This window comes from Phacochoerus africanus, chromosome 6 (assembly GCF_016906955.1).
Source record: "Phacochoerus africanus isolate WHEZ1 chromosome 6, ROS_Pafr_v1, whole genome shotgun sequence".
Lineage (NCBI taxonomy): Eukaryota > Metazoa > Chordata > Mammalia > Artiodactyla > Suidae > Phacochoerus > Phacochoerus africanus.
This window is the reverse complement of record NC_062549.1, coordinates 91,525,413-91,540,404: the sequence shown is the minus strand read 5'-3', so window position 1 is coordinate 91,540,404 and position 14,992 is coordinate 91,525,413. Positions and strand designations below refer to the sequence as shown.

The 14,992-nt window shown below is 44.7% G+C and overlaps 1 non-coding gene and 1 pseudogene across 1 annotated transcript; one reads left to right on the top strand and one right to left on the bottom strand.

The window, feature by feature from the left end:
• Nucleotides 1-6,729, top strand: part of LOC125128705 (thioredoxin, mitochondrial-like) — a 40,367-nt pseudogene extending 33,638 nt beyond the window's left edge.
• Nucleotides 1,014-1,087, bottom strand: TRNAR-UCU (transfer RNA arginine (anticodon UCU)). The gene has a single exon. It is a non-coding gene; the product is annotated as a tRNA-Arg (tRNA).
• Nucleotides 6,730-14,992: the final 8,263 nt, after the last annotated feature.

Sequence of the window (14,992 nt, the reverse complement as noted above, 5' to 3'; positions counted from 1 at the left end):
GCTGCTGACTCCCCATCCAGCAGGAGGAGAGGTGAGTCTCAGGTTTCTGGAGGTCACCTGAGGTAGAGGTCAGTTCCTGGCTTGGGTGGCTCCCTCTAGCTAATAGGCTAGAGGCAGCAACAGAAAAGGGAGAGAGCCAGACCAGCCCAAAATAGAACACCAATCTGACCAAGCTGAGATCTTGCTGAATATGGCCCATCAGAGGAGACAGGGCAAGACAGTAGAAGTGGATACAAGATGAGAGGGGTGGTGAGAAAAGGGCTTCCTGGAAAATGGGAATTATGAAAATAATATTCAGATACAAACCTCATGGGCTTTCCTATAAACAGGAGAGGCTGCAAACTTTTCACAGTACAGAGCATTTAAGACCCTGAGTTTCTGGGGACAAGTCTGTCTGTTGCTGGTAATTAGCATGCTGCTGTGTAGTTTATTCCACAGAGACAAAGAGCAATGATTCCATCTCACCTTGTAGACGAGGCAGTGAGTGAGGACCTTTAGCAGAGAAAACCCACGCTTTGGAATGTAAAAGTTCAGCTGACAAAGACAGCACAAGAAATCATCCTCTGCACGACCCCATCTATTCCTGACCCCCTTGGTCAAGGTGGCTGTTACCTTAGAGGACAACTGGGCATTTCTTCATCAGCTTATGGGATGATCTGCCTTTTTGTGTTCTCAGAGGTAAAGGGATGCACGGTGGTGCCAAAACCTATGGCCAGGCATCTCGGTCACTGTGTGCCAGTGATTCTTCTATAAAGCAAAAGATTCAAAGGCTGTGTCAGTCTGGCTGAGCAGAGAGATGCAGGAGACAGTTGAGCCTTTGCTAGACAATGAAAATTAGTAAGGGAGGAACAGAGAAAGAATGGAGAGGGAGGAGACAGAAAAAGAGGGGAGGTCCAGGATTCCCAAGGAGAGGGGGTTTCCTTTCTCTTTCCCGGAGCCTCCAGGGAGGAATAAATATAATTATCAACCTAGCATGACACCATATGAAACAAAAGAGGTACCTGCCAGGTGACCATCTCTGCCGGGACTCGAACCCGGAACCTCTGGATTAGAAGTCCAGCGCGCTCGTCCATTGCGCCACAGAGACCTCACCACACACACAGCATCAGCACCAGAACTGAAAAAGCACATACCTTCTGCATCACCGAGCCATCTCAGCATCCTGCTCTCTGAGCGGTGGGGGGGGGACAGGGACAGCTGGAAAATCTGGAGTGGAGATCCACCAGCCGGCTCCATCAAAGCTTTTCTCAGTACCGTGGGTCCCTGGGTCCTCAGAGGATTGGAGGAACATGATGGTGATCATTTTCCCAGCCCCAGAATCTCTGACAAAGTAGGACAGAGCCAGAGCCTTTGCTCTTCTTTCCTCTCCATCCCTAAGGGAGGCTAGGGAGAAGTCTTTCTATTCTCATGCTAATTAAGCAGCAGAGAAAACCGGAGCCTTCTCTACCTCCACCCCCCTCTGTCTCACTGTGGTTTCATCCCGGTCCAGCTCTTCTCAGACAGGGGCTAGGCAAAGCTGGGAGATTCAGAGAAACACTGGATCCCCCCCTGATCCCGAGACAAAGGAGCTGCTTCCGTAAAGAAACAGTGTGAACCGGCGGCAGATACCCGCAGGGAAGCTGAGCTGCGGGAGACCAGCTGGTCCAGTTCTCAGCTTTGAGAGCTGAATCTGTCAGGCTCCGGGGAAGAGGTGCCAGGAAGAGGTAATGGGAGTCTGATGTGATGGTCTTTCAGCATCTCAACTAGAATTAAGGACAGGAGTGGAGACAGAGGAGTGTGTGTGTGTGTGTGTGTGTGTGTGTGTGTGTGTGTGTGTGAGAGAGAGAGAGAGAGAGGGAGAGGGAGAGGGAGAGACAGAGTGAGAGAGAGCTGTGTGCTTAGAAAGGAGGGAGACAGTGGCAGCTCCATAATGAAATACAGATGATCTTGGAGCGGTTCTTTGCTATCTGCTTCCCTTCCCCCACCTTCCCCATCTCCAAGTCTGCCTCCTTTCTTTCCAACCTAGGGCCAATGTCTCATTTAAATAATGAGGATTTCTCAGCTGTCTGGGTTTGCTAGAGGAGTCTCAGGACAACCAAATTGACCATCCCTCCATAACCATATAGAAAGTCCTCACCCAGCCCAGATCCCCTAAAACAGTTCCTATTTTTAAAAGCCTCCTAGAGAAGGCAATGCCATAATCAGTTTCCACTATGCCAGTTCTTCTGAAAGTCTAATCTAAGTCCTTCTTACCTCACCTTCAGCTCATTTTATCCTATTTGATTCCCAGACACATTAAGGGACAACTGGCCTCTATACTTCCAACGACAATGCACTGATTTGAAGACTTTGACTCAGTGTTCATGACCCCATTCTTACACGAGGTTGCAAAAAGAGCAGAGCACCGGGTCAGCTGGCCCCTCTCCTCCCTCAGTGTGTGCTTCTAGGGTCCACAGCTCTGGACACTGCCCACGGCCTCTGATCATAATGTGAGACCCCGGTGATGGACAAGAGAAGAACAACACGACAATATGAACAGCTTCAATTAGAAGATCTTTAAGGGCCCTTCTAAGCCTAAGACTGTATCTGAATGCACCATCTCATACTTCCCTACCCATTCTTGTAGCCCAAAGAATGGAACCTGGGAGAGAGCAAGACCAAGGTAATTTAGTCAGGTTGGGATGCAAAGGGAAGACCCTAACGCTTGGGGAAAGCAGCCACTCCAACCAGCTAGCCTTCCATCTAGGACCTAGAGATGGAGCTCAGAAAAACTGGGGATTGGTGTATGCACACAGAGGTGTATGGAATGACCAGCCAACAGGGACCTGCTGAATAGCACAGGGAACTACCCAATATTCTGTGATAATTTATGTGGGAAAAAGAATCTGAAAAAGAATGGTTTGGGGTATATGCATAACAGAATCATTTTGCTGTAGAGCAGAAATTATCACAATGTTGTAAATCAACTATACATCAGTAAAACTTTTAAAAATGAAAAAAAAAAAAAAGGATTATGTACATTCTAAACCTAAAGCAAGGAGGCACAAAATAGGCCATTCTAAACACATTTGCCCTAGACAACTCCAAGAAGGTGACACAGAACTCAAGGCTGGCCAGAGACTGTATGATTGCGGATGGCTAGTAACAAGGTGCTGCTCAAGGATCTCAGCAGGATGTCCCTGTGCCTACCCAGGGAGGCTCCACCCCACAGGCCAGCCATGAACCCTTGGGCACAAGAAAGAGGAAAGCCTAGGTTGTCAGAGTACTTCCCACCAGGCTTGGTCAATGTTCTCTCAGACACAACATACAGCTGCTCTTCACGGTGATATAGTCTCATACCCAGGAAATCTACCAGTCCCAAGTTTTCCCCAAAGCATCACTGCCTTAAGAGATCATGTGTGCTCTACAACCTGCATGAGGAGTCCCAGCCCTCCACCTCCAGGACTTTCATTCAGGCTTCGAAATATTCTCACTTGGGGATGGGGAGACAATGATGACAGATAACAATGACCTGGTCCCACCCTCTAGGATCCCATAAGCGATTTTAATCTAGGAGCTACTCTGAGAGATGTACAGGAAAAGAAGGAATCGGTCTTATTGCCCACCACATAAGGTATCAATTTTCCAAGTTCACTCCAAGACCGTGACTCTGGAAATGAAGATCCAGCTTTAATTACAAGTTGCGCAGCTTACCTGCTTCAAAACCCTGAGAAAATGACTTAACATCTCCATCTTCCACTTCCTCATTACAAACTGGGGGCAACAAGAAGTGCTGTTGGGAACGGTGAACCGAGACGTCATGGTACAAGGTGCTGTCCCCTTCCTTCCTCTGTCCCATGAGTTATAATTCTTGACTGTCTTGTCTGGATTGCCTCCCTCTTCTCAAATACCCTTTCTTTATCTTTCCCTCCCCCTCCACAGCCATCTCTCCATTCTAGCCCATACCCACCCCTCCTCAGCAAGGGTCTTTCCAGGACCCCTTATACTTATAATCTATTATCAACAAAAATACTCTGGACTTTGTCCAAGGGCTTTTCTTCAAATCAGAGATGTCCCTCTGACATCTATTATTTCACTTTACTTCTATAAATCAGATGCAGCCTCTTGATAAGTGTGAATAATGTCTCTCAACCAGGTTTTTAATTTAAAAATAAGGAGGGAAACAATCAAAGGAAGTGATAGCTTTTAAAGGGACAGGAAGGACAAGGTTAAGCCATTCAAAATGATTAAAGACAGGACATCTTTTTCTTCTTTTAAACTAGGTATGTCATTTGCATTTATGTAAACCTTTAAGATGATGAGTACATTCTCTTTCCAAAAAAAAATGTTTTTACTGATTTAATTCTGCAAAGAACTGTGACTCAAGCATTACTCATGCCTCTAATTGAATACCACTCTTTGACCCCCACAGACAAACTGGTGATGCTCATACATTACTTCATTCATAAAGTGTTTCTGGGATACATACGATAAATGCCAAAAAAAATTCTCCTGTTGGCTCAGAAACAAATACAATTAAATCCCACATCCTACTGTGGCTCTGCTCACAGCTTCCCTAAAGGTACCTAGACCAACTAGCCCACATATTAAACACTAAGGGATATTAGATGGAGTAAGGCAGTGAAATAGCCATTAGGATAGCATGGCCTTTACGCACTACTCCTTCATGTATAGTCCCTACAATGTCCCAAACCGTATTAATTCACATCTATGTGGGCACATCTTCTGGAAGTGGTTTCCACATGCTATCTTCTAGTGTTCCTGACTATGATCAGCTCCCTCTTACTTTTTCACCCCTTACAAGTAACTACTTCATTCCTCCTTTCAGCACCTCCCAAGGGGGTGGAAGAAAGGGTTTTGCAAGGTCAGGACGGTGTGGCAAGGCCCACTCTGCAGAAGTAGCAGACATTTAGCTCCTAACTCTCTACCTGTTTAAGCAGGCAACAGCAACATACCTTGAGTCCTTAGGGAAAACCACCCTGAGTTCTTTTCCAGCATTGCATCCTTTCTGAGCTTTGCCCTGTGCTCATTTGTCTATCTCCCCCACACATTTCTTCTAACCATCATAATAAGGCAATTATAGTACTAAAGCCTTCTATTTCCTTCTTCAGCTAAGGAGCCTGCCTGAAGATTGCTAGTTCCCTCCTCATCGTTTTCCTGTCCTCTAGGGAAGAAATGAGATAATCCAGGTAGTGACTGAGCCTGAAATCAAGCCTGAGAAGGACAAATACAGATCAAATCTCACTTTAATCCTATCCAACTTTCATAATCCATCCCAGGTCTAGCTCTGTCCCATGGGCTTGCTCAGCCCACTGAAGCCTCCCCCAGAAAGACGTAGAACCAAAGGGCTGGACTTCCAATGAGGAGTCAAGGTCACAGAAGAGTCCACACAGAGGTCAACTTCCTAAGGGAGTCTGAGGGATGCTGAAGAATATGAGCCAGAAGCTCCCTTTCCTGGTCACCTCTATCTCCCATCTTTCTCAACTTCCTCTAGGAAACTGTCTAGAAAGTTCTAGAGAGCATGTCATCAAGGATGTGAATGCTCTGTTTGGTCAAAAAGGATGAGGAAGCTGGCAGTGTCTAACAAAAGAAGATGCCACCCAATCTTTCTGGGAATTTGCTGGGGAAAAAAAAAAATTCTCTCTGCTATACCCACGTTCCTCCAAAATGAATTCATTTCTGATGTTTCCTCTCTAGTTCAATGCTCTTTATCCTCTTTAAAATCCAGGTTTGGGGGTTCCTGTCCAGGCCCAGCAGTAACAAACCTGACCAGTATCCATGAGGGCTAGGGTTTGATCCCTGGCCTCGCTCAGTGGGTTAAGGATCCCGCGTTGCTGTGGCTGCGGTTTACGTTACAGATGCGGCTCAGATCTAGCATTGCTGTGGCTGTGGCATAGGCTGGCAGCTGTAGCTCCAATTTGACCTGGGAACTTCCATATGCTTCCAAGCTTTTTAGATACGGCTCTAAAAAGACAAAATAAAATAAAGTAAAATAAAACACAAGCTCTTTTTACCTCCACTGCAACCCTAAGCCATCACTTCTTGTGTGTTCAAAACAAAATTCCCAGGCCTGATTTCTTACTCTTTCTTCTTGCCATCTCCATCAGTTTCTCCTTCTTCCTCAGGGTTATTTCCTGATTTAAAATGCCCCTCCCAGAGTTCCTCCTGTGGTGCCACGGGCTAAGAATCCAGTGTTGTTTCTATATCAGCTCAGGTTTGATCCCTGGCCTGGCACAGTGGGTTAAGGATCTAGCATTAGATCCTTGCCACAGCTGTGGCATAGGTTGGATCCCTTGCCTAGGAACTTTTATATGCTACAGATGCAGCCAAAACAGGGAATGATTATACAATCTCTTGGGATAGAACATGATGGAAGATAATATGAGAAAAAGAATGCATATATATATTTATGACTGGGTCACTTTGCTGTACAGCAGAAATTGGTACAACATTGTAAATCAACTATACTTTAACATAAAATAAAATAAAATGCCCCTTCCTCCTCTGTCCACGCTGCTTCTCACTTGTGTTTATTTTACTTCTTTCCACATTCTGCAGTTGGCATTCCCTAATCCTTTTCCACCCAGTCCTCACCCTCTGTTAAGGCTCAATTTCTTGGCCATATTCCTATCTGTTCTCTCTGCCTCTGGATCCATCTACTGCCCAAACTCACTGTTCCTGGTCTCTCCCAGATTCAGCCCACTGCTCCTGTCTCTGCCCGACTCAGCCATCATCCTGCAGGCTTCCTGAGCCTCCCAGGCCCCCAAGCTGCTCCACCCTCCCCCTCAATCGTTAGACTTGACTCCAGAGTCTTGGTATTGTCTTTCCTTCATCCTCAGCCCTTCTTTTTCCTTCCTCCAGATTTCATTCCCCAGATGTCTTTATTTCCTCCCATCCTTTTAATCCAGATCTCTTCTCCTTCTTTTTTTTTTTTTTTCTTTCTCTTTAGGGCCCCACCCGAGGCACATGGCGGTTCCCAGGATAGGGATCAAAATCGGAGTTACAGCAGCCAGCCACACCACAGCCACAACAATGCCAGATCGGAGCCATGTCTATGACCTACACCACAGCTCACGGCAATGCTGGACCTTAACCCACTGAACGAGGCCAGGAATTGAACCCGCATCCTCATGGATACTAATAGGATTCGTCTCCATTGCACCGCAATGGGAACATCCTCATGGATACTAATAGGATTCGTCTCCATTGCACCGCAATGGGAACGCCTCTGCTCCTCTTAAATCTCCAGTCTATAGTACCTGTTTCGAATCTCCTTCTACCTAGCCCATCTGGTGACAGATATCTGAAGGCTGTCCAAAAGGATTTGCTGGTCCTTCCCTTCTTCATCATGTTCACCTCCAGGCATCCTGAGATCTTCCTGTCTCTACAACACACCTGTGTTTCTTTTATTTCTTTGCCTGGGACTCTGCGCCACTAGCTTTAAAACTGGGAGGCCCTGAACAGGGCCCTGCTAATCCCTGTGGCATTGAGTTACCATGGGGATGGGCTGACAATCGGGCTCCTTAATCTTCACAGTGACCATGGGGCCCTGTGGTTCTTAAAGGGGCAGATACTCTAGGCCAGAGGCCAAAGAACCCACAGATGGATCCTGACAAGGCCAATTATTTGGTGGTCAGTGGCCAAGGGATTCAAGAACATTGGTTTTGCCTAACATTAGGAGTACACTGGGCTTTCTTTCTCATTCTCCTACCGCGGCTCCACTTCCCATTCAACCTGGAAGGAACCTTGAGGTGAACATAATAAAGCAGCTTTCGCAAAGGCCAGACAAGAGAGGTATGCATTTTTAACAATTCGTCAGTTTAATTAAACAAAAAAGTACGGCCATGAAAGTTTCAGTCCCAGGAACTAAACTTGTCCTACACAGAAGGACCTTCTGTGTAACAAACCAGAGCAAGGTCTCTACCTAGTTTATCCTTACACAACAATCAATCACTGCCTACAGAGGATCAGCCCTTCTAAAGTCTGTCCTAAAGACGATTCAGCCCCCACCCTGAAAACAACGTCAAGGGAAAGCATTTCACCTTGAGTTTAATCTCTTGCAGGCTCAGCTTCTCCTCCTTGAAAAGGCTGTAGCTGAATTTCCAAGGTCCTTCCTCAGGCCTGTCTATGTAGTTCTAAGAAACAGAATTAACAATGGTCATAATGATGATAAAAGGATTTATCTCACTTTATCATCAGAACCATCCTAGATGGTGGGGAAAGTGATTATCATTATCCTCCTCCTACAAAAGAAAAACCTTGATCAAAGACATTAAGTGGCTTGCCCAGAGTCACTCAGCTCAGAAGTGGTGGGGCTGGAGAGCCACCCATTCTGCAATCTCACCTGGGCACCACAGAAGGCATCCACTGAGAGGCATGGCTGCCTGTGATAATTTGTCCCAGGAAGCGAGATTCTGAGAGCTTCCCCTGCCTTTGCAGACAAAGGGTGGTGCCCCAGGGAAGGACAGAAAGGCCAGGCAGCTCTGGGGGAGGTGGGTACAGACTGGAGTAAGAGACTACGGTGCTTAGACGACAGACAGACAACAGCACTGGGGAAGGCTCATTCCCCTTTCAATTACCTGAAGTCTAAACACAGGAAACAGGAGTTCCCTGGCGGCTCAGCAGGTTAAAGGTCCAGCACTATCACTGCTATGGCTCAGGTTGCTGCTGTGGCGCAGATTGGATTTCTGGTCTAGGAACTTCCACATGCCATGGGTGTGGCCAATAAAAAATTTTTTTAATTAAAAAAAAGGAAACATTGATCTGATTTCCAGATAAATGAAATAACTTGCTCAAGATCAGTCAGCTAGTCGTGCACAAAGCTGACACTCAATGTCAAGTTTTCAGAATCTACTCTAGTGCCTTTGGTTTTTGATCATCAAAACATCTTTGAATGAAATACGTTGAATTAACAGGTAGGTGAAAAAACATGTTAACAGATTCAAACCTTAGATAAAATACAGCACTCATTCATCTCATATAGATACAAAATTTAAAAAAAAAAATTTTTTTTTCCTTGTGACAAGAATTCTCAGGATCTTAGGATTTACTCTCCAACAACTTTTTTTTTTTTTTGGCTGCCCCATGGCATATGGGAGTTCCAGGGCCAGGGATCATATCCAAGCCTTAGCTACAACCTAAGCTGAAACTACAGCAACACCAGATCCTTAACCCACTGTGCCATGTCAGGCAGGGATGGAACCTTCATCCCAAGATGCCAGCAGATCCACAACAGGAATTCCTCCAACACCTTATTTTTTCTATTCATTGATTTTTATTATTATTAAAGTGTAGTAGACATACAATGTTTCTTCAAGTTCTGTCGTACAGCAAAAGGACCCACACAAAGCAATGTTAAATTCAATGCCCTTTTTATTCCGCTATAGTGTCACCAAATTCTTGAATCGTCAATATAGTCCCCATGCAGTGAGTGTGGGGAAGGGAAGGGGAGACCAAAATGCTTAGTATTCAGTCTTAACTGATAAATTAGAAAATCAAAAGTATTGAATCACTGAAGGCTCAAACCGGAAAAAGAGTTTAAAATAATTAAGTCTCATCTTTAACCTCATGCATCAGTTGAATTTTTACCACATGCTCTTATGACACTAATAAATTTTTAAAAAATAGTCTGAAGATTAAATTGATAATGCTAAGTGGGTGCGTGCTTGCTCTTTATTTTCTATATTTCTGTAGTCTATAATTTTTGTCAACCCTCTCCATCTGTAATTACAGAGATTAGTAAACTCATGACCATAGAAATTAAATTACTTATCCAAAATTACAAAAATAGACTAACCGTTATGGTCCAATTGGAAAGCCATAGACTTTAGAATCAAAATCGAGCAAGGTTTGAATCCGAGCTCTGCAACTTACTATGTGATGATGGCCTTGGGAGGGCACTTAAATGAACCTCCCTGAGATTCAAATTACATCATTTGATTTATTTTTTTCTTCTTTGGCTGCCCCCTGGCACATGGAGTGTCCGCGCCAGGGATCGAATCCAAGCAGCAGCTGCAACCTAAGCCACAGCTGCCATAACGCTGGATCCTTAACCCACTGTGCGGGGCTGGGGATCAAACCCGTGTCCCTGATGCTGCAGACACACCACTGATCTCATTGCACCGCAGCGGGAACTCCTCGTATGCTTTTTAAAATTCACACAAGTAATGATTCCTGGTAGGGTCATTATTAGGAATAAAATGAGATAAAGGATGAGAAACTCCTTTGAAGAGTGGGGCCAGGTAGTCTGCCTTTTTACAGAGAATAGCTTATGCCCAGGCTTATTTCCTTTAACTCCCAACCAGTCCTCAATTGACTTCAACCTGGCTAATGTGAAAATGTTCTTGCTAGAGGCACTGATGGCTTCCTGATCTCCAAAGTCAATAGCCTCGCTCCCCCTGTCTGTGACATTTCACACTAGCCATCACTCCTCTGTCCTCATGCCTCTGGTTTCTGTGACACAGGCTGCTCTCTTATAACTCCTGCTTTTGCCCACTGCCGCCCTCCACCCCGCCCCCAGCAACCCTGCCTTTTCAAGCTCCCTCGCCAGTCCCTCCTCTTCCTTCTTAAATATCAGTGTTTGAGTGTTCCACGGAGCAGCATTTATCTGACTGCCAGTCAGAATGTTAGCAGCGTTTTTTAATCTTATTAACTAGAAGAGAAAAGAAATGACAGGATAGGTTAAGATAGAATGAAATAAAAAAGAAAATACCAGAGGGCATTACCATTTCACAAGACCACATCTTGTTTCATTTAATTTTTGTTCCAGTTACATGTGCATGGAGTTGTATGGGCATGTGTGTTCTGAGGCATAATCAAAAATTAATTTTTGTCTATGGGTCGGGGTCAAAAACAGTGCCCTCAAGTGTAACTCGCTCTCTCCTCATATTTTCACCCTGAATGGTCTTAAACAGCACGATGCCCACATACTACCAACTACATGCTAAAAATTCCCATGCCCCTATCTTATAGCCAGACAGCTCACCTGAAAGCCAGATTGGTGCATTTGGCTGCCTCAAAAATAACTGTCCCTGTGTGACTCACAGCCATCTCCACTGTAAAATGCACAAATCTGAATTTACCGTTCCCCATAAATCTTCTGCTCTTCACAATCTACTAATCCAGTTAATGGTGGCAGCATCCACCTACTCACTTACTAATTTATTTATCCTGCAAGCCCATAATAAATGTGTCCTACACACGAAGAAACACACTGGGCATCTGAGATCCAGAGATAATGGAGACGCTGTACCTGCCCTGGATAAAGTCACAGTCAGAAAGAGGGAATAAGCGTCATAGAACAAAGTTGCCCATCTGTAGAGATAGGTCTGGCATGCTACAATATCAAAGAATTTGGGCAGAGGGCCCAAGGCAGAGAGCCTGAGAAAGTTTTCTAGAGCTGCAGATCTAATCTGAGGTTTACAGTAAGAACAGTTGTTAATCTGGGCAAAAGAGGTTGGGGGGAGGGCAGAGAGAGAGAGAGAGTGTGTGTGTGTGTGTGTGTGGTGTGTTGGGGAAACAGAGAAAGAAAGGCACTCTAAGTAGAGGGGAACAGCACAGGTGAAGATAGAGCTTTGCATAAGATACTTCAGGAATAGAGGGGTTGCTTAGTCCAATGTCCCAGGCAGGGAGTGACGAAGAATGCGGCTGGAAAGACCACATCATAGAACCTTCCTACGTCATGTTAAGGCCCTTCGATTTTCATCCTGCAGCAGATGCAGAGGCAGTGGAGGGTTTTCAGGAAGGGAGAATTACGATTTGATTTGCACTTCAGATAGATCCTTCTGGTTGCCGCATGGTAGATAATTTCAAGAGGTCCCAGTGAGGAGGCATCGGCAGTCATCACGATCAATTACGGTGGAGATCTGGACCCCAGGAACAGAACAGACTGCACAACAGAACGTTGAAAGAAGACCGATTTGATAGAAACAGTGTTGGGGGGAAAAGAACTGGTCATCCAGTCACTTAAGCTGGAAGCTTGGAGCCTGTTAAGTCTCCTTCCCTCACCTTTGTCTTACAAATTCAATCCGCTGCTGAGTTCTATCCCTTCTGCCTCTTCACTAGCTCTCGAATCTTATCCCCCCCTTTCCATTCCCACTGCTTTCAGTTCACCCTTTGTAACCAGGGAAAGGTGAAATTTTTAGCAACCCCTCAGTTGCCCACCTGCAACCATCCCTGTTCCCCTTCCACCCATCTGCCACACCACCACCAAGAGCAACTGTGATTTTTCTGGAAGGCGACACCCCTCAGTGTTTCTCTGTGGCTTAGAGAAGAGCCTAAAGACCGAATATGATCTGATTCCTGTCCCTCTTTTCAATTTGTGTATTAATATTCCCTGCCCCCACCACCATGTTGTGCCATGTCCACGTATTTATAGTTCCTTAAAATAGGGGAAAAAAGAAAAAAAGAAAAGGCTGGTCCATGCTAACATGCTTTAGGATGCAATGCTTCCTCTTTCTGAAACAGCCTTCCCTTTTCCCCTCCTCACATTTGCCTGGAGGGCTGATCCTCCCCCTTGAAGATGCAGCTCATTTTCTGCAATATCTTCCCTGACATCCCCCACCCCTCTGAGCTAACTGGATCACACCCATCTGGACAGCACTAAGACACCCTGTGCAGATGGTTATGGAGCACTGAGCACACTGCGTTGCCATCAATTGTGTGCAGGTCTGTCTCCTATCAGACAGTGAGCAACTGAGTTCCTTCTCCCCTTGTCAGTTGGAAGAGTGTCTGGCACATGGTAGTTGCTCAATATGTTTGGTGGGGGCCGGGGGGTGCGGGGAATGAATAAACAAACAAATTAGGTCTCAGGCTTAATGCTTCCATCCTTCCAGCCCAGAGACTTCCACAATCCCACAATCACTCATCTTCCTAATGGAACATTAAGTGGAAACCCTTCCAATGAGACCTAAGAACTGGAGACCTTTTCTGCTGTTCTGCCTCCAAGCAGGCATTGGCACACTCAGCTCTCTCCAGACCTCCAGTGTTTGCATCCAGGCCACTGAATATTTCCTGTTAGACGGCTTCCTTTGCAACCAGGGCGACTTGAAAATTTTATTTTTATGCTGAAGCAACATAGTTGAAACAAAATGAAACCTCCTCTATCCCAGATCCTACCCCCCATAGAAAGATTCTCCTGATTCCACTATTTCTTTCCAGGGTTCAGCATTTTCCAAGTCAAGCACTCAAAGCCCCGTACAGAGAGTGGCCTCCACCTTCTCTCTCTCTCTCTCTCTCTCCCTCATCGCCAACACCAAACACACAGCCTCCTTTCCGCTCCCCGTGTCACTGCCCTAACTCAGGACTGTTTGACTCTGTTCCTAGGTTTCTACAATCCTCTTTTAACCACCCTCAGAATAAGCTTTTTGAAATTATCTTAAACTTTAAATCTCACTCCCACCCTCAAAATAATAATTTTCCAAGTGTACTGTGTGTCTGAATAACAGGCGCACTCATCAAATGCATCCCCCGTGCCGGGCACAATTCAAAGCACTTTAAATAGATTAATTTATTTAAGACTCACATCATATAACCCTAGAGAATCTGTACTATCAGTATGTCTATTTCCCATTCAAGGCGAATAAAATATTGTGAGGTTAAGCATCTGGCCCAAGGTCACACAGCCAGTAAGTACCTATTCATTTATTCTCACACACATTTTCATGGATGTGGGAAAGACAGCATATGCCAATATACTGTTTTAGTCTTCTCTCCTATTTCACCCAAAAAGAATAATAGGGCATGTATTTTCTTTGTATTTGTTCCTCACAATACATATTGGTCTTCTTTCCATGTTGGTACATAAAAATTCACCTCATTCTTTTTCTTTTTTTTTTTTTGTCTTTTTGCTATTTCTTGGGCCTCTTCCGTGGCATATGGAGGTTCCCAGGCTAGGGGTCTAATCGAAGTTGTAGCCACCGGCCTACGCCAGAGCCCCAGCAACGCGGGATTCGAGCCTCGTCTGCAACCTACACCACAGCTCACGGCAACGCCGGATCCTTAACCCACTGAGCAAGGGCAGGGAGCGAATCCACAACCTCATGGTTCCTAGTCGGATTCGTTAACCACTGCGCCACGACGGGAACTCCAACCTCATTCTTTTTTAACTGTTGTATGTTATTATGAAGTATGGCCATAGCATACTTTATTTAATCAATTCACTGTGGATGGATATTCAGGTTGTTTTCCACTTTTCACTACAGTAAACAATGATGTGACTCCTGTGTACATAAATCTCAGCACTCACGTGAACAGATCTATAGCATGGATTGGTGGAAACAGCCTTGCTGAGATTTCCATTTTTAATTTGAGACATTCTGCCAAAATATCTCCAAAAAGGCTGCACTGACTTACAGTCTCAGTAACAATAAATGAAGGTGCTTGTTTCCCCAAATGCTTGCCAACACTGGGTATTATCCATCATTTAAATTTTTAACAGCCTAGGGTCTCTTTGTTGCTTTAAGTTGTATTCCTCAAAATTCAAATGCAGCAGATCTTCTTTGCAGACATCTATTGGAAAACTGTACTTTTTCTAAAAATTCCTATGCATACCCTTTGTCCAGCCTTCTATTGAGTTGTTTGTCTTTGATGTATATTTATTGGCTATTCTGTGTACTACCTATTTAACATTTTGTTATATATGTTGCACTAATAACATTTTCCCAGGTTGTAACTTATTTTTAAATTTTGTCTCCAATTACATAGATTTTTTAAAATCACAGTTCAATTTGTAACCCTTTGCTTTATGGATTCTGAGTTTTGTGTCTTGCATAGGAAGATCTTGCTCCCTCTGAGATGAAACATCTTTTCTGTGGTTTTTAATAATATCTTTCAGTTTTGTTTCGTTTGTAAAATTTAGTGCTTCAGTCCATCTGAAATTTATTTTTGTATATGGTATAAGGAAGGGCTCAACCTCCCCCACCCCAACTGGCAAATAGATAACAAACTATTCTAATATCATTCATTAGGTAGTCCAACCTCTGAGCACTGATTAGAAGTATAGTGTATGGGAGTT